Raw genomic sequence first — 20,583 nt, forward strand, 5'->3', positions numbered from 1 at the left:
TTTAACCTTTTTTCAATTTTACCCCCGTGGGATATATATTCTACCCACACACATTTGGAACTCTCCTGGGGTACCCTCACACATATTATTCCCTCATTTAGTGGATATTTTCACAAAAAAGTGAAATTTTCAAAAATTCTGAAAATTGGCTGAAAACGACTAAATATGAAGGACTCATCGGTCGAATCGCTCTGGAACTGAAATCGGAACGCTCATTGACATTTCCCCTATCTGAAAGTCTGATAAACGCTGAAAAAATGACTAAGTACAAAAAAAAATTTTTTTCACCTTTTTTCAATTTTACCCCGTGGGATATATATTCTACCCACACACATTTGGAACTCTCCTGGGGTACCCTCACACATAGTATTCCCTCATTTAGTGGATATTTTCACAAAAAAGTGAAATTTTCAAAAATTCTGAAAATTGGCTGAAAATGACTAAATTTGAAGGACTCATCGGGCGAATTGCTCTGGAAGTGAAATCGGAACGCTCACTGACATTTCCCCTATCTGAAAGTCTGCTAAACGCTGAAAAAATGACTAAGTACAAAAAAAAATTTTTTCAACTTTTTTCAATTTTACCCCCGTGGGATATATATTCTACCCACACACATTTGGAACACTCCTGGGGTACCCTCACACATATTATTCCCTCATTTAGTGGATATTTTCACAAAAAAGTGAAATTTTCAAAAATTCAGAAAATTGGCTGAAAACGACTAAATATGAAGGACTCATCGGGCGAATCGCTCTGGAACTGAAATCGGAACGCTCATTGACATTTCCCCTATCTGAAAGTCTGATAAACGCTGAAAAAATGACTAAGTACAAAAAAAAATTTTTTCACCTTTTTTCAATTTTACCCCGTGGGATATATATTCTACCCACACACATTTGGAACTCTCCTGGGGTACCCTCACACATAGTATTCCCTCATTTAGTGGATATTTTCACAAAAAAGTGAAATTTTCAAAAATTCTGAAAATTGGCTGAAAACGACTAAATATGAAGGACTCATCGGGCGAATCGCTCTGGAAGTGAAATCGGAACGCTCATTGACATTTCCCCTATCTGAAAGTCTGATAAACGCTGAAAAACTGATTAAGTCCAAAAAAAAATTTTTTCACCTTGTTTCAATTTTACCCCCGTGGGATATATATTCTACCCACGCACATTTGGAACACTCCTGGGGTACCCTCACACATATTATTCCCTCATTTAGTGGATATTTTCACAAAAAAGTGAAATTTTCAAAAATTCTGAAAATTGGCTGAAAACGACTAAATATGAAGGACTCATCGGGCGAATCGCTCTGGAACTGAAATCGGAACGCTCATTGACATTTCCCCTATCTGAAAGTCTGATAAATGCTGAAAAAATGACTAAGTCCAAAAAAAAATTTTTTCACCTTTTTTCAATTTTACCCCCGTGGGATATATATTCTACCCACGCACATTTAGAACACTCCTGGGGTACCCTCACACATATTATTCCCTCATTTAGTGGATATTTTCACAAAAAAGTGAAATTTTCAAAAATTCTGAAAATTGGCTGAAAACGACTAAATATGAAGGACTCATCGGGCGAATCGCTCTGGAACTGAAATCGGAACGCTCATTGACATTTCCCCTATCTGAAAGTCTGATAAACGCTGAAAAAATGACTAAGTACAAAAAAAAATTTTTTCACCTTTTTTCAATTTTACCCCGTGGGATATATATTCTACCCACACACATTTGGAACTCTCCTGGGGTACCCTCACACATAGTATTCCCTCATTTAGTGGATATTTTCACAAAAAAGTGAAATTTTCAAAAATTCTGAAAATTGGCTGAAAACGACTAAATATGAAGGACTCATCGGGCGAATCGCTCTGGAACTGAAATCGGAACGCTCACTGACATTTCCCCTATCTGAAAGTCTGATAAATGCTGAAAAAATGAATAAGTCCAAAAAAAAATTTTTTCACCTTTTTTCAATTTTACCCCCGTGGGATATATATTCTACCCACGCACATTTGGAACACTCCTGGGGTACCCTCACACATATTATTCCCTCATTTAGTGGATATTTTCACAAAAAAGTGAAATTTTCAAAAATTCTGAAAATTGGCTGAAAACGACTAAATATGAAGGACTCATCGGGCGAATCGCTCTGGAACTGAAATCGGAACGCTCATTGATATTTCCCCTATCTGAAAGTCTGATAAACGCTGAAAAAATGACTAAGTCCAAAAAAAAAATTTTTTAACCTTTTTTCAATTTTACCCCTGTGGGATACATATTCTACCCACACACATTTGGAACTCTCCTGGGGTACCCTCACACATATTATTCCCTCATTTAGTGGATATTTTCACAAAAAAGTGAAATTTTCAAAAATTCTGAAAATTGACTGAAAACGACTAAATATGAAGGACTCATCGGGCGAATCGCTCTGGAACTGAAATCGGAACGCTCATTGATATTTCCCCTATCTGAAAGTCTGATAAACGCTGAAAAAATGACTAAGTCCAAAAAAAAAATTTTTTAACCTTTTTTCAATTTTACCCCTGTGGGATATATATTCTACCCACACACATTTGGAACTCTCCTGGGGTACCCTCACACATATTATTCCCTCATTTAGTGGATATTTTCACAAAAAAGTGAAATTTTCAAAAATTCTGAAAATTGGCTGAAAACGACTAAATATGAAGGACTCATCGGTCGAATCGCTCTGGAACTGAAATCGGAACGCTCATTGACATTTCCCCTATCTGAAAGTCTGATAAACGCTGAAAAAATGACTAAGTACAAAAAAAAATTTTTTCACCTTTTTTCAATTTTACCCCGTGGGATATATATTCTACCCACACACATTTGGAACTCTCCTGGGGTACCCTCACACATAGTATTCCCTCATTTAGTGGATATTTTCACAAAAAAGTGAAATTTTCAAAAATTCTGAAAATTGGCTGAAAACGACTAAATATGAAGGACTCATCGGGCAAATCGCTCTGGAAGTGAAATCGGAACGCTCATTGACATTTCCCCTATCTGAAAGTCTGATAAACGCTGAAAAACTGATTAAGTCCAAAAAAAAATTTTTTCACCTTTTTTCAATTTTACCCCCGTGGGATATATATTCTACCCACGCACATTTGGAACACTCCTGGGGTACCCTCACACATATTATTCCCTCATTTAGTGGATATTTTCACAAAAAAGTGAAATTTTCAAAAATTCTGAAAATTGGCTGAAAACGACTAAATATGAAGGACTCATCGGGCGAATCGCTCTGGAACTGAAATCGGAACACTCACTGACATTTCCCCTATCTGAAAGTCTGATAAATGCTGAAAAAATGACTAAGTCCAAAAAAAATTTTTTTCACCTTTTTTCAATTTTATCCCCGTGGGATATATATTCTACCCACGCACATTTGGAACACTCCTGGGGTACCCTCACACATATTATTCCCTCATTTAGTGGATATTTTCACAAAAAAGTGAAATTTTCAAAAATTCTGAAAATTGGCTGAAAACGACTAAATATGAAGGACTCATCGGGCGAATCGCTCTGGAACTGAAATCGGAACGCTCACTGACATTTCCCCTATCTGAAAGTCTGATAAATGCTGAAAAAATGACTAAGTCCAAAAAAAAATTTTTTCACCTTTTTTCAATTTTACCCCCGTGGGATATATATTCTACCCACGCACATTTGGAACACTCCTGGGGTACCCTCACACATATTATTCCCTCATTTAGTGGATATTTTCACAAAAAAGTGAAATTTTCAAAAATTCTGAAAATTGGCTGAAAACGACTAAATATGAAGGACTCATCGGGCGAATCGCTCTGGAACTGAAATCGGAACGCTCACTGACATTTCCCCTATCTGAAAGTCTGATAAACGCTGAAAAAATGACTAAGTACAAAAAAAAAATTTTTTCACCTTTTTTCAATTTTACCCCCGTGGGATATATATTCTACCCACACAAATTTGGAACTCTCCTGGGGTACCCTCACACATAGTATTCCCTCATTTAGTGGATATTTTCACAAAAAAGTGAAATTTTCAAAAATTCTGAAAATTGGCTGAAAACGACTAAATATGAAGGACTCATCGGGCGAATCGCTCTGGAACTGAAATCGGAACGCTCACTGACATTTCCCCTATCTGAAAGTCTGATAAATGCTGAAAAAATGACTAAGTCCAAAAAAAAATTTTTTCACCTTTTTTCAATTTTACCCCCGTGGGATATATATTCTACCCACGCACATTTGGAACACTCCTGGGGTACCCTCACACATATTATTCCCTCATTTAGTGGATATTTTCACAAAAAAGTGAAATTTTCAAAAATTCTGAAAATTGGCTGAAAACGACTAAATATGAAGGACTCATCGGGCGAATCGCTCTGGAACTGAAATCGGAACGCTCATTGATATTTCCCCTATCTGAAAGTCTGATAAACGCTGAAAAAATGACTAAGTCCAAAAAAAAAATTTTTTAACCTTTTTTCAATTTTACCCCTGTGGGATACATATTCTACCCACACACATTTGGAACTCTCCTGGGGTACCCTCACACATATTATTCCCTCATTTAGTGGATATTTTCACAAAAAAGTGAAATTTTCAAAAATTCTGAAAATTGACTGAAAACGACTAAATATGAAGGACTCATCGGGCGAATCGCTCTGGAACTGAAATCGGAACGCTCATTGACATTTCCCCTATCTGAAAGTCTGATAAACGCTGAAAAAATGACTAAGTACAAAAAAAAAATTTTTCACCTTTTTTCAATTTTACCCCGTGGGATATATATTCTACCCACACACATTTGGAACTCTCCTGGGGTACCCTCACACATAGTATTCCCTCATTTAGTGGATATTTTCACAAAAAAGTGAAATTTTCAAAAATTCTGAAAATTGGCTGAAAACGACTAAATATGAAGGACTCATCGGGCGAATCGCTCTGGAAGTGAAATCGGAACGCTCATTGACATTTCCCCTATCTGAAAGTCTGATAAACGCTGAAAAACTGATTAAGTCCAAAAAAAAATTTTTTCACCTTGTTTCAATTTTACCCCCGTGGGATATATATTCTACCCACGCACATTTGGAACACTCCTGGGGTACCCTCACACATATTATTCCCTCATTTAGTGGATATTTTCACAAAAAAGTGAAATTTTCAAAAATTCTGAAAATTGGCTGAAAACGACTAAATATGAAGGACTCATCGGGCGAATCGCTCTGGAACTGAAATCGGAACACTCACTGACATTTCCCCTATCTGAAAGTCTGATAAATGCTGAAAAAATGACTAAGTCCAAAAAAAAATTTTTTCACCTTTTTTCAATTTTATCCCCGTGGGATATATATTCTACCCACGCACATTTGGAACACTCCTGGGGTACCCTCACACATATTATTCCCTCATTTAGTGGATATTTTCACAAAAAAGTGAAATTTTCAAAAATTCTGAAAATTGGCTGAAAACGACTAAATATGAAGGACTCATCGGGCGAATCGCTCTGGAACTGAAATCGGAACGCTCACTGACATTTCCCCTATCTGAAAGTCTGATAAATGCTGAAAAAATGACTAAGTCCAAAAAAAAATTTTTTCACCTTTTTTCAATTTTACCCCCGTGGGATATATATTCTACCCACGCACATTTGGAACACTCCTGGGGTACCCTCACACATATTATTCCCTCATTTAGTGGATATTTTCACAAAAAAGTGAAATTTTCAAAAATTCTGAAAATTGGCTGAAAACGACTAAATATGAAGGACTCATCGGGCGAATCGCTCTGGAAGTGATATCGGAACGCTCATTGACATTTCCCCTATCTGAAAGTCTGATAAACGCTGAAAAAATGACTAAGTACAAAAAAAAATTTTTTCACCTTTTTTCAATTTTACCCCGTGGGATATATATTCTACCCACACACATTTGGAACTCTCCTGGGGTACCCTCACACATAGTATTCCCTCATTTAGTGGATATTTTCACAAAAAAGTGAAATTTTCAAAAATTCTGAAAATTGGCTGAAAACGACTAAATATGAAGGACTCATCGGGCGAATCGCTCTGGAACTGAAATCGGAACGCTCACTGACATTTCCCCTATCTGAAAGTCTGATAAATGCTGAAAAAATGAATAAGTCCAAAAAAAAATTTTTTCACCTTTTTTCAATTTTACCCCCGTGGGATATATATTCTACCCACGCACATTTGGAACACTCCTGGGGTACCCTCACACATATTATTCCCTCATTTAGTGGATATTTTCACAAAAAAGTGAAATTTTCAAAAATTCTGAAAATTGGCTGAAAACGACTAAATATGAAGGACTCATCGGGCGAATCGCTCTGGAACTGAAATCGGAACGCTCATTGATATTTCCCCTATCTGAAAGTCTGATAAACGCTGAAAAAATGACTAAGTCCAAAAAAAAAATTTTTTAACCTTTTTTCAATTTTACCCCTGTGGGATACATATTCTACCCACACACATTTGGAACTCTCCTGGGGTACCCTCACACATATTATTCCCTCATTTAGTGGATATTTTCACAAAAAAGTGAAATTTTCAAAAATTCTGAAAATTGGCTGAAAACGACTAAATATGAAGGACTCATCGGGCAAATCGCTCTGGAAGTGAAATCGGAACGCTCATTGACATTTCCCCTATCTGAAAGTCTGATAAACGCTGAAAAACTGATTAAGTCCAAAAAAAAATTTTTTCACCTTTTTTCAATTTTACCCCCGTGGGATATATATTCTACCCACGCACATTTGGAACACTCCTGGGGTACCCTCACACATATTATTCCCTCATTTAGTGGATATTTTCACAAAAAAGTGAAATTTTCAAAAATTCTGAAAATTGGCTGAAAACGACTAAATATGAAGGACTCATCGGGCGAATCGCTCTGGAACTGAAATCGGAACGCTCATTGACATTTCCCCTATCTGAAAGTCTGATAAACGCTGAAAAAATGACTAAGTACAAAAAAAAAATTTTTCACCTTTTTTCAATTTTACCCCGTGGGATATATATTCTACCCACACACATTTGGAACTCTCCTGGGGTACCCTCACACATAGTATTCCCTCATTTAGTGGATATTTTCACAAAAAAGTGAAATTTTCAAAAATTCTGAAAATTGGCTGAAAACGACTAAATATGAAGGACTCATCGGGCGAATCGCTCTGGAAGTGAAATCGGAACGCTCATTGACATTTCCCCTATCTGAAAGTCTGATAAACGCTGAAAAACTGATTAAGTCCAAAAAAAAATTTTTTCACCTTGTTTCAATTTTACCCCCGTGGGATATATATTCTACCCACGCACATTTGGAACACTCCTGGGGTACCCTCACACATATTATTCCCTCATTTAGTGGATATTTTCACAAAAAAGTGAAATTTTCAAAAATTCTGAAAATTGGCTGAAAACGACTAAATATGAAGGACTCATCGGGCGAATCGCTCTGGAACTGAAATCGGAACACTCACTGACATTTCCCCTATCTGAAAGTCTGATAAATGCTGAAAAAATGACTAAGTCCAAAAAAAAATTTTTTCACCTTTTTTCAATTTTATCCCCGTGGGATATATATTCTACCCACGCACATTTGGAACACTCCTGGGGTACCCTCACACATATTATTCCCTCATTTAGTGGATATTTTCACAAAAAAGTGAAATTTTCAAAAATTCTGAAAATTGGCTGAAAACGACTAAATATGAAGGACTCATCGGGCGAATCGCTCTGGAACTGAAATCGGAACGCTCACTGACATTTCCCCTATCTGAAAGTCTGATAAATGCTGAAAAAATGACTAAGTCCAAAAAAAAATTTTTTCACCTTTTTTCAATTTTACCCCCGTGGGATATATATTCTACCCACGCACATTTGGAACACTCCTGGGGTACCCTCACACATATTATTCCCTCATTTAGTGGATATTTTCACAAAAAAGTGAAATTTTCAAAAATTCTGAAAATTGGCTGAAAACGACTAAATATGAAGGACTCATCGGGCGAATCGCTCTGGAAGTGATATCGGAACGCTCATTGACATTTCCCCTATCTGAAAGTCTGATAAACGCTGAAAAAATGACTAAGTACAAAAAAAAATTTTTTCACCTTTTTTCAATTTTACCCCGTGGGATATATATTCTACCCACACACATTTGGAACTCTCCTGGGGTACCCTCACACATAGTATTCCCTCATTTAGTGGATATTTTCACAAAAAAGTGAAATTTTCAAAAATTCTGAAAATTGGCTGAAAACGACTAAATATGAAGGACTCATCGGGCGAATCGCTCTGGAACTGAAATCGGAACGCTCACTGACATTTCCCCTATCTGAAAGTCTGATAAATGCTGAAAAAATGAATAAGTCCAAAAAAAAATTTTTTCACCTTTTTTCAATTTTACCCCCGTGGGATATATATTCTACCCACGCACATTTGGAACACTCCTGGGGTACCCTCACACATATTATTCCCTCATTTAGTGGATATTTTCACAAAAAAGTGAAATTTTCAAAAATTCTGAAAATTGGCTGAAAACGACTAAATATGAAGGACTCATCGGGCGAATCGCTCTGGAACTGAAATCGGAACGCTCATTGATATTTCCCCTATCTGAAAGTCTGATAAACGCTGAAAAAATGACTAAGTCCAAAAAAAAAATTTTTTAACCTTTTTTCAATTTTACCCCTGTGGGATACATATTCTACCCACACACATTTGGAACTCTCCTGGGGTACCCTCACACATATTATTCCCTCATTTAGTGGATATTTTCACAAAAAAGTGAAATTTTCAAAAATTCTGAAAATTGACTGAAAACGACTAAATATGAAGGACTCATCGGGCGAATCGCTCTGGAACTGAAATCGGAACGCTCATTGATATTTCCCCTATCTGAAAGTCTGATAAACGCTGAAAAAATGACTAAGTCCAAAAAAAAAATTTTTTAACCTTTTTTCAATTTTACCCCCGTGGGATATATATTCTACCCACACACATTTGGAACTCTCCTGGGGTACCCTCACACATATTATTCCCTCATTTAGTGGATATTTTCACAAAAAAGTGAAATTTTCAAAAATTCTGAAAATTGGCTGAAAACGACTAAATATGAAGGACTCATCGGTCGAATCGCTCTGGAACTGAAATCGGAACGCTCATTGACATTTCCCCTATCTGAAAGTCTGATAAACGCTGAAAAAATGACTAAGTGCAAAAAAAAATTTTTTCACCTTTTTTCAATTTTACCCCGTGGGATATATATTCTACCCACACACATTTGGAACTCTCCTGGGGTACCCTCACACATAGTATTCCCTCATTTAGTGGATATTTTCACAAAAAAGTGAAATTTTCAAAAATTCTGAAAATTGGCTGAAAACGACTAAATATGAAGGACTCATCGGGCAAATCGCTCTGGAAGTGAAATCGGAACGCTCATTGACATTTCCCCTATCTGAAAGTCTGATAAACGCTGAAAAACTGATTAAGTCCAAAAAAAAATTTTTTCACCTTTTTTCAATTTTACCCCCGTGGGATATATATTCTACCCACGCACATTTGGAACACTCCTGGGGTACCCTCACACATATTATTCCCTCATTTAGTGGATATTTTCACAAAAAAGTGAAATTTTCAAAAATTCTGAAAATTGGCTGAAAACGACTAAATATGAAGGACTCATCGGGCGAATCGCTCTGGAACTGAAATCGGAACACTCACTGACATTTCCCCTATCTGAAAGTCTGATAAATGCTGAAAAAATGACTAAGTCCAAAAAAAATTTTTTTCACCTTTTTTCAATTTTATCCCCGTGGGATATATATTCTACCCACGCACATTTGGAACACTCCTGGGGTACCCTGACACATATTATTCCCTCATTTAGTGGATATTTTCACAAAAAAGTGAAATTTTCAAAAATTCTGAAAATTGGCTGAAAACGACTAAATATGAAGGACTCATCGGGCGAATCGCTCTGGAACTGAAATCGGAACGCTCACTGACATTTCCCCTATCTGAAAGTCTGATAAATGCTGAAAAAATGACTAAGTCCAAAAAAAAATTTTTTCACCTTTTTTCAATTTTACCCCCGTGGGATATATATTCTACCCACGCACATTTGGAACACTCCTGGGGTACCCTCACACATATTATTCCCTCATTTAGTGGATATTTTCACAAAAAAGTGAAATTTTCAAAAATTCTGAAAATTGGCTGAAAACGACTAAATATGAAGGACTCATCGGGCGAATCGCTCTGGAACTGAAATCGGAACGCTCACTGACATTTCCCCTATCTGAAAGTCTGATAAACGCTGAAAAAATGACTAAGTACAAAAAAAAAATTTTTTCACCTTTTTTCAATTTTACCCCCGTGGGATATATATTCTACCCACACAAATTTGGAACTCTCCTGGGGTACCCTCACACATAGTATTCCCTCATTTAGTGGATATTTTCACAAAAAAGTGAAATTTTCAAAAATTCTGAAAATTGGCTGAAAACGACTAAATATGAAGGACTCATCGGGCGAATCGCTCTGGAACTGAAATCGGAACGCTCACTGACATTTCCCCTATCTGAAAGTCTGATAAATGCTGAAAAAATGACTAAGTCCAAAAAAAAATTTTTTCACCTTTTTTCAATTTTACCCCCGTGGGATATATATTCTACCCACGCACATTTGGAACACTCCTGGGGTACCCTCACACATATTATTCCCTCATTTAGTGGATATTTTCACAAAAAAGTGAAATTTTCAAAAATTCTGAAAATTGGCTGAAAACGACTAAATATGAAGGACTCATCGGGCGAATCGCTCTGGAACTGAAATCGGAACGCTCATTGATATTTCCCCTATCTGAAAGTCTGATAAACGCTGAAAAAATGACTAAGTCCAAAAAAAAAATTTTTTAACCTTTTTTCAATTTTACCCCTGTGGGATACATATTCTACCCACACACATTTGGAACTCTCCTGGGGTACCCTCACACATATTATTCCCTCATTTAGTGGATATTTTCACAAAAAAGTGAAATTTTCAAAAATTCTGAAAATTGACTGAAAACGACTAAATATGAAGGACTCATCGGGCGAATCGCTCTGGAACTGAAATCGGAACGCTCATTGACATTTCCCCTATCTGAAAGTCTGATAAACGCTGAAAAAATGACTAAGTACAAAAAAAAAATTTTTCACCTTTTTTCAATTTTACCCCGTGGGATATATATTCTACCCACACACATTTGGAACTCTCCTGGGGTACCCTCACACATAGTATTCCCTCATTTAGTGGATATTTTCACAAAAAAGTGAAATTTTCAAAAATTCTGAAAATTGGCTGAAAACGACTAAATATGAAGGACTCATCGGGCGAATCGCTCTGGAAGTGAAATCGGAACGCTCATTGACATTTCCCCTATCTGAAAGTCTGATAAACGCTGAAAAACTGATTAAGTCCAAAAAAAAATTTTTTCACCTTGTTTCAATTTTACCCCCGTGGGATATATATTCTACCCACGCACATTTGGAACACTCCTGGGGTACCCTCACACATATTATTCCCTCATTTAGTGGATATTTTCACAAAAAAGTGAAATTTTCAAAAATTCTGAAAATTGGCTGAAAACGACTAAATATGAAGGACTCATCGGGCGAATCGCTCTGGAACTGAAATCGGAACGCTCATTGACATTTCCCCTATCTGAAAGTCTGATAAATGCTGAAAAAATGACTAAGTCCAAAAAAAAATTTTTTCACCTTTTTTCAATTTTACCCCCGTGGGATATATATTCTACCCACGCACATTTGGAACACTCCTGGGGTACCCTCACACATATTATTCCCTCATTTAGTGGATATTTTCACAAAAAAGTGAAATTTTCAAAAATTCTGAAAATTGGCTGAAAACGACTAAATATGAAGGACTCATCGGGCGAATCGCTCTGGAACTGAAATCGGAACGCTCATTGACATTTCCCCTATCTGAAAGTCTGATAAACGCTGAAAAAATGACTAAGTACAAAAAAAAATTTTTTCACCTTTTTTCAATTTTAGCCCGTGGGATATATATTCTACCCACACACATTTGAAACTCTCCTGGGGTACCCTCACACATAGTATTCCCTCATTTAGTGGATATTTTCACAAAAAAGTGAAATTTTCAAAAATTCTGAAAATTGGCTGAAAACGACTAAATATGAAGGACTCATCGGGCAAATCGCTCTGGAAGTGAAATCGGAACGCTCATTGACATTTCCCCTATCTGAAAGTCTGATAAACGCTGAAAAACTGATTAAGTCCAAAAAAAAATTTTTTCACCTTTTTTCAATTTTACCCCCGTGGGATATATATTCTACCCACGCACATTTGGAACACTCCTGGGGTACCCTCACACATATTATTCCCTCATTTAGTGGATATTTTCACAAAAAAGTGAAATTTTCAAAAATTCTGAAAATTGGCTGAAAACGACTAAATATGAAGGACTCATCGGGCGAATCGCTCTGGAACTGAAATCGGAACACTCACTGACATTTCCCCTATCTGAAAGTCTGATAAATGCTGAAAAAATGACTAAGTCCAAAAAAAAATTTTTTCACCTTTTTTCAATTTTATCCCCGTGGGATATATATTCTACCCACGCACATTTGGAACACTCCTGGGGTACCCTCACACATATTATTCCCTCATTTAGTGGATATTTTCACAAAAAAGTGAAATTTTCAAAAATTCTGAAAATTGGCTGAAAACGACTAAATATGAAGGACTCATCGGGCGAATCGCTCTGGAACTGAAATCGGAACACTCACTGACATTTCCCCTATCTGAAAGTCTGATAAATGCTGAAAAAATGACTAAGTCCAAAAAAAAATTTTTTCACCTTTTTTCAATTTTATCCCCGTGGGATATATATTCTACCCACGCACATTTGGAACACTCCTGGGGTACCCTCACACATATTATTCCCTCATTTAGTGGATATTTTCACAAAAAAGTGAAATTTTCAAAAATTCTGAAAATTGGCTGAAAACGACTAAATATGAAGGACTCATCGGGCGAATCGCTCTGGAACTGAAATCGGAACGCTCACTGACATTTCCCCTATCTGAAAGTCTGATAAATGCTGAAAAAATGACTAAGTCCAAAAAAAAATTTTTTCACCTTTTTTCAATTTTACCCCCGTGGGATATATATTCTACCCACGCACATTTGGAACACTCCTGGGGTACCCTCACACATATTATTCCCTCATTTAGTGGATATTTTCACAAAAAAGTGAAATTTTCAAAAATTCTGAAAATTGGCTGAAAACGACTAAATATGAAGGACTCATCGGGCGAATCGCTCTGGAAGTGATATCGGAACGCTCATTGACATTTCCCCTATCTGAAAGTCTGATAAACGCTGAAAAAATGACTAAGTACAAAAAAAAATGTTTTCACCTTTTTTCAATTTTACCCCGTGGGATATATATTCTACCCACACACATTTGGAACTCTCCTGGGGTACCCTCACACATAGTATTCCCTCATTTAGTGGATATTTTCACAAAAAAGTGAAATTTTCAAAAATTCTGAAAATTGGCTGAAAACGACTAAATATGAAGGACTCATCGGGCGAATCGCTCTGGAACTGAAATCGGAACGCTCACTGACATTTCCCCTATCTGAAAGTCTGATAAATGCTGAAAAAATGAATAAGTCCAAAAAAAAATTTTTTCACCTTTTTTCAATTTTACCCCCGTGGGATATATATTCTACCCACGCACATTTGGAACACTCCTGGGGTACCCTCACACATATTATTCCCTCATTTAGTGGATATTTTCACAAAAAAGTGAAATTTTCAAAAATTCTGAAAATTGGCTGAAAACGACTAAATATGAAGGACTCATCGGGCGAATCGCTCTGGAACTGAAATCGGAACGCTCATTGATATTTCCCCTATCTGAAAGTCTGATAAACGCTGAAAAAATGACTAAGTCCAAAAAAAAAATTTTTTAACCTTTTTTCAATTTTACCCCTGTGGGATACATATTCTACCCACACACATTTGGAACTCTCCTGGGGTACCCTCACACATATTATTCCCTCATTTAGTGGATATTTTCACAAAAAAGTGAAATTTTCAAAAATTCTGAAAATTGACTGAAAACGACTAAATATGAAGGACTCATCGGGCGAATCGCTCTGGAACTGAAATCGGAACGCTCATTGATATTTCCCCTATCTGAAAGTCTGATAAACGCTGAAAAAATGACTAAGTCCAAAAAAAAAATTTTTTAACCTTTTTTCAATTTTACCCCCGTGGGATATATATTCTACCCACACACATTTGGAACTCTCCTGGGGTACCCTCACACATATTATTCCCTCATTTAGTGGATATTTTCACAAAAAAGTGAAATTTTCAAAAATTCTGAAAATTGGCTGAAAACGACTAAATATGAAGGACTCATCGGTCGAATCGCTCTGGAACTGAAATCGGAACGCTCATTGACATTTCCCCTATCTGAAAGTCTGATAAACGCTGAAAAAATGACTAAGTACAAAAAAAAATTTTTTCACCTTTTTTCAATTTTACCCCGTGGGATATATATTCTACCCACACACATTTGGAACTCTCCTGGGGTACCCTCACACATAGTATTCCCTCATTTAGTGGATATTTTCACAAAAAAGTGAAATTTTCAAAAATTCTGAAAATTGGCTGAAAACGACTAAATATGAAGGACTCATCGGGCAAATCGCTCTGGAAGTGAAATCGGAACGCTCATTGACATTTCCCCTATCTGAAAGTCTGATAAACGCTGAAAAACTGATTAAGTCCAAAAAAAAATTTTTTCACCTTTTTTCAATTTTACCCCCGTGGGATATATATTCTACCCACGCACATTTGGAACACTCCTGGGGTACCCTCACACATATTATTCCCTCATTTAGTGGATATTTTCACAAAAAAGTGAAATTTTCAAAAATTCTGAAAATTGGCTGAAAACGACTAAATATGAAGGACTCATCGGGCGAATCGCTCTGGAACTGAAATCGGAACACTCACTGACATTTCCCCTATCTGAAAGTCTGATAAATGCTGAAAAAATGACTAAGTCCAAAAAAAATTTTTTTCACCTTTTTTCAATTTTATCCCCGTGGGATATATATTCTACCCACGCACATTTGGAACACTCCTGGGGTACCCTGACACATATTATTCCCTCATTTAGTGGATATTTTCACAAAAAAGTGAAATTTTCAAAAATTCTGAAAATTGGCTGAAAACGACTAAATATGAAGGACTCATCGGGCGAATCGCTCTGGAACTGAAATCGGAACGCTCACTGACATTTCCCCTATCTGAAAGTCTGATAAATGCTGAAAAAATGACTAAGTCCAAAAAAAAATTTTTTCACCTTTTTTCAATTTTACCCCCGCGGGATATATATTCTACCCACGCACATTTGGAACACTCCTGGGGTACCCTCACACATATTATTCCCTCATTTAGTGGATATTTTCACAAAAAAGTGAAATTTTCAAAAATTCTGAAAATTGGCTGAAAACGACTAAATATGAAGGACTCATCGGGCGAATCGCTCTGGAACTGAAATCGGAACGCTCACTGACATTTCCCCTATCTGAAAGTCTGATAAACGCTGAAAAAATGACTAAGTACAAAAAAAAAATTTTTTCACCTTTTTTCAATTTTACCCCCGTGGGATATATATTCTACCCACACAAATTTGGAACTCTCCTGGGGTACCCTCACACATAGTATTCCCTCATTTAGTGGATATTTTCACAAAAAAGTGAAATTTTCAAAAATTCTGAAAATTGGCTGAAAACGACTAAATATGAAGGACTCATCGGGCGAATCGCTCTGGAACTGAAATCGGAACGCTCACTGACATTTCCCCTATCTGAAAGTCTGATAAATGCTGAAAAAATGACTAAGTCCAAAAAAAAATTTTTTCACCTTTTTTCAATTTTACCCCCGTGGGATATATATTCTACCCACGCACATTTGGAACACTCCTGGGGTACCCTCACACATATTATTCCCTCATTTAGTGGATATTTTCACAAAAAAGTGAAATTTTCAAAAATTCTGAAAATTGGCTGAAAACGACTAAATATGAAGGACTCATCGGGCGAATCGCTCTGGAACTGAAATCGGAACGCTCATTGATATTTCCCCTATCTGAAAGTCTGATAAACGCTGAAAAAATGACTAAGTCCAAAAAAAAAATTTTTTAACCTTTTTTCAATTTTACCCCTGTGGGATACATATTCTACCCACACACATTTGGAACTCTCCTGGGGTACCCTCACACATATTATTCCCTCATTTAGTGGATATTTTCACAAAAAAGTGAAATTTTCAAAAATTCTGAAAATTGACTGAAAACGACTAAATATGAAGGACTCATCGGGCGAATCGCTCTGGAACTGAAATCGGAACGCTCATTGACATTTCCCCTATCTGAAAGTCTGATAAACGCTGAAAAAATGACTAAGTACAAAAAAAAAATTTTTCACCTTTTTTCAATTTTACCCCGTGGGATATATATTCTACCCACACACATTTGGAACTCTCCTGGGGTACCCTCACACATAGTATTCCCTCATTTAGTGGATATTTTCACAAAAAAGTGAAATTTTCAAAAATTCTGAAAATTGGCTGAAAACGACTAAATATGAAGGACTCATCGGGCGAATCGCTCTGGAACTGAAATCGGAACGCTCACTGACATTTCCCCTATCTGAAAGTCTGATAAACGCTGAAAAAATGACTAAGTACAAAAAAAAAATTTTTTCACCTTTTTTCAATTTTACCCCCGTGGGATATATATTCTACCCACACAAATTTGGAACTCTCCTGGGGTACCCTCACACATAGTATTCCCTCATTTAGTGGATATTTTCACAAAAAAGTGAAATTTTCAAAAATTCTGAAAATTGGCTGAAAACGACTAAATATGAAGGACTCATCGGGCGAATCGCTCTGGAACTGAAATCGGAACGCTCACTGACATTTCCCCTATCTGAAAGTCTGATAAATGCTGAAAAAATGACTAAGTCCAAAAAAAAATTTTTTCACCTTTTTTCAATTTTACCCCCGTGGGATATATATTCTACCCACGCACATTTGGAACACTCCTGGGGTACCCTCACACATATTATTCCCTCATTTAGTGGATATTTTCACAAAAAAGTGAAATTTTCAAAAATTCTGAAAATTGGCTGAAAACGACTAAATATGAAGGACTCATCGGGCGAATCGCTCTGGAACTGAAATCGGAACGCTCATTGATATTTCCCCTATCTGAAAGTCTGATAAACGCTGAAAAAATGACTAAGTCCAAAAAAAAAATTTTTTAACCTTTTTTCAATTTTACCCCTGTGGGATACATATTCTACCCACACACATTTGGAACTCTCCTGGGGTACCCTCACACATATTATTCCCTCATTTAGTGGATATTTTCACAAAAAAGTGAAATTTTCAAAAATTCTGAAAATTGACTGAAAACGACTAAATATGAAGGACTCATCGGGCGAATCGCTCTGGAACTGAAATCGGAACGCTCATTGACATTTCCCCTATCTGAAAGTCTGATAAACGCTGAAAAAATGACTAAGTACAAAAAAAAAATTTTTCACCTTTTTTCAATTTTACCCCGTGGGATATATATTCTACCCACACACATTTGGAACTCTCCTGGGGTACCCTCACACATAGTATTCCCTCATTTAGTGGATATTTTCACAAAAAAGTGAAATTTTCAAAAATTCTGAAAATTGGCTGAAAACGACTAAATATGAAGGACTCATCGGGCGAATCGCTCTGGAAGTGAAATCGGAACGCTCATTGACATTTCCCCTATCTGAAAGTCTGATAAACGCTGAAAAACTGATTAAGTCCAAAAAAAAATTTTTTCACCTTGTTTCAATTTTACCCCCGTGGGATATATATTCTACCCACGCACATTTGGAACACTCCTGGGGTACCCTCACACATATTATTCCCTCATTTAGTGGATATTTTCACAAAAAAGTGAAATTTTCAAAAATTCTGAAAATTGGCTGAAAACGACTAAATATGAAGGACTCATCGGGCGAATCGCTCTGGAACTGAAATCGGAACGCTCATTGACATTTCCCCTATCTGAAAGTCTGATAAATGCTGAAAAAATGACTAAGTCCAAAAAAAAATTTTTTCACCTTTTTTCAATTTTACCCCCGTGGGATATATATTCTACCCACGCACATTTGGAACACTCCTGGGGTACCCTCACACATATTATTCCCTCATTTAGTGGATATTTTCACAAAAAAGTGAAATTTTCAAAAATTCTGAAAATTGGCTGAAAACGACTAAATATGAAGGACTCATCGGGCGAATCGCTCTGGAACTGAAATCGGAACGCTCATTGACATTTCCCCTATCTGAAAGTCTGATAAACGCTGAAAAAATGACTAAGTACAAAAAAAAATTTTTTCACCTTTTTTCAATTTTAGCCCGTGGGATATATATTCTACCCACACACATTTGAAACTCTCCTGGGGTACCCTCACACATAGTATTCCCTCATTTAGTGGATATTTTCACAAAAAAGTGAAATTTTCAAAAATTCTGAAAATTGGCTGAAAACGACTAAATATGAAGGACTCATCGGGCAAATCGCTCTGGAAGTGAAATCGGAACGCTCATTGACATTTCCCCTATCTGAAAGTCTGATAAACGCTGAAAAACTGATTAAGTCCAAAAAAAAATTTTTTCACCTTTTTTCAATTTTACCCCCGTGGGATATATATTCTACCCACGCACATTTGGAACACTCCTGGGGTACCCTCACACATATTATTCCCTCATTTAGTGGATATTTTCACAAAAAAGTGAAATTTTCAAAAATTCTGAAAATTGGCTGAAAACGACTAAATATGAAGGACTCATCGGGCGAATCGCTCTGGAACTGAAATCGGAACACTCACTGACATTTCCCCTATCTGAAAGTCTGATAAATGCTGAAAAAATGACTAAGTCCAAAAAAAAATTTTTTCACCTTTTTTCAATTTTATCCCCGTGGGATATATATTCTACCCACGCACATTTGGAACACTCCTGGGGTACCCTCACACATATTATTCCCTCATTTAGTGGATATTTTCACAAAAAAGTGAAATTTTCAAAAATTCTGAAAATTGGCTGAAAACGACTAAATATGAAGGACTCATCGGGCGAATCGCTCTGGAACTGAAATCGGAACACTCACTGACATTTCCCCTATCTGAAAGTCTGATAAATGCTGAAAAAATGACTAAGTCCAAAAAAAAATTTTTTCACCTTTTTTCAATTTTATCCCCGTGGGATATATATTCTACCCACGCACATTTGGAACACTCCTGGGGTACCCTCACACATATTATTCCCTCATTTAGTGGATATTTTCACAAAAAAGTGAAATTTTCAAAAATTCTGAAAATTGGCTGAAAACGACTAAATATGAAGGACTCATCGGGCGAATCGCTCTGGAACTGAAATCGGAACGCTCACTGACATTTCCCCTATCTGAAAGTCTGATAAATGCTGAAAAAATGACTAAGTCCAAAAAAAAATTTTTTCACCTTTTTTCAATTTTACCCCCGTGGGATATATATTCTACCCACGCACATTTGGAACACTCCTGGGGTACCCTCACACATATTATTCCCTCATTTAGTGGATATTTTCACAAAAAAGTGAAATTTTCAAAAATTCTGAAAATTGGCTGAAAACGACTAAATATGAAGGACTCATCGGGCGAATCGCTCTGGAAGTGATATCGGAACGCTCATTGACATTTCCCCTATCTGAAAGTCTGATAAACGCTGAAAAAATGACTAAGTACAAAAAAAAATGTTTTCACCTTTTTTCAATTTTACCCCGTGGGATATATATTCTACCCACACACATTTGGAACTCTCCTGGGGTACCCTCACACATAGTATTCCCTCATTTAGTGGATATTTTCACAAAAAAGTGAAATTTTCAAAAATTCTGAAAATTGGCTGAAAACGACTAAATATGAAGGACTCATCGGGCGAATCGCTCTGGAACTGAAATCGGAACGCTCACTGACATTTCCCCTATCTGAAAGTCTGATAAATGCTGAAAAAATGAATAAGTCCAAAAAAAAATTTTTTCACCTTTTTTCAATTTTACCCCCGTGGGATATATATTCTACCCACGCACATTTGGAACACTCCTGGGGTACCCTCACACATATTATTCCCTCATTTAGTGGATATTTTCACAAAAAAGTGAAATTTTCAAAAATTCTGAAAATTGGCTGAAAACGACTAAATATGAAGGACTCATCGGGCGAATCGCTCTGGAACTGAAATCGGAACGCTCATTGATATTTCCCCTATCTGAAAGTCTGATAAACGCTGAAAAAATGACTAAGTCCAAAAAAAAAATTTTTTAACCTTTTTTCAATTTTACCCCTGTGGGATACATATTCTACCCACACACATTTGGAACTCTCCTGGG

The sequence above is a fragment of the Phyllobates terribilis genome, unplaced genomic scaffold, assembly GCF_046119375.1.
Source record: "Phyllobates terribilis strain yellow unplaced genomic scaffold, ASM4611937v1 Scaffold_13__5_contigs__length_258822181, whole genome shotgun sequence".
Classification (NCBI taxonomy): domain Eukaryota; kingdom Metazoa; phylum Chordata; class Amphibia; order Anura; family Dendrobatidae; genus Phyllobates; species Phyllobates terribilis.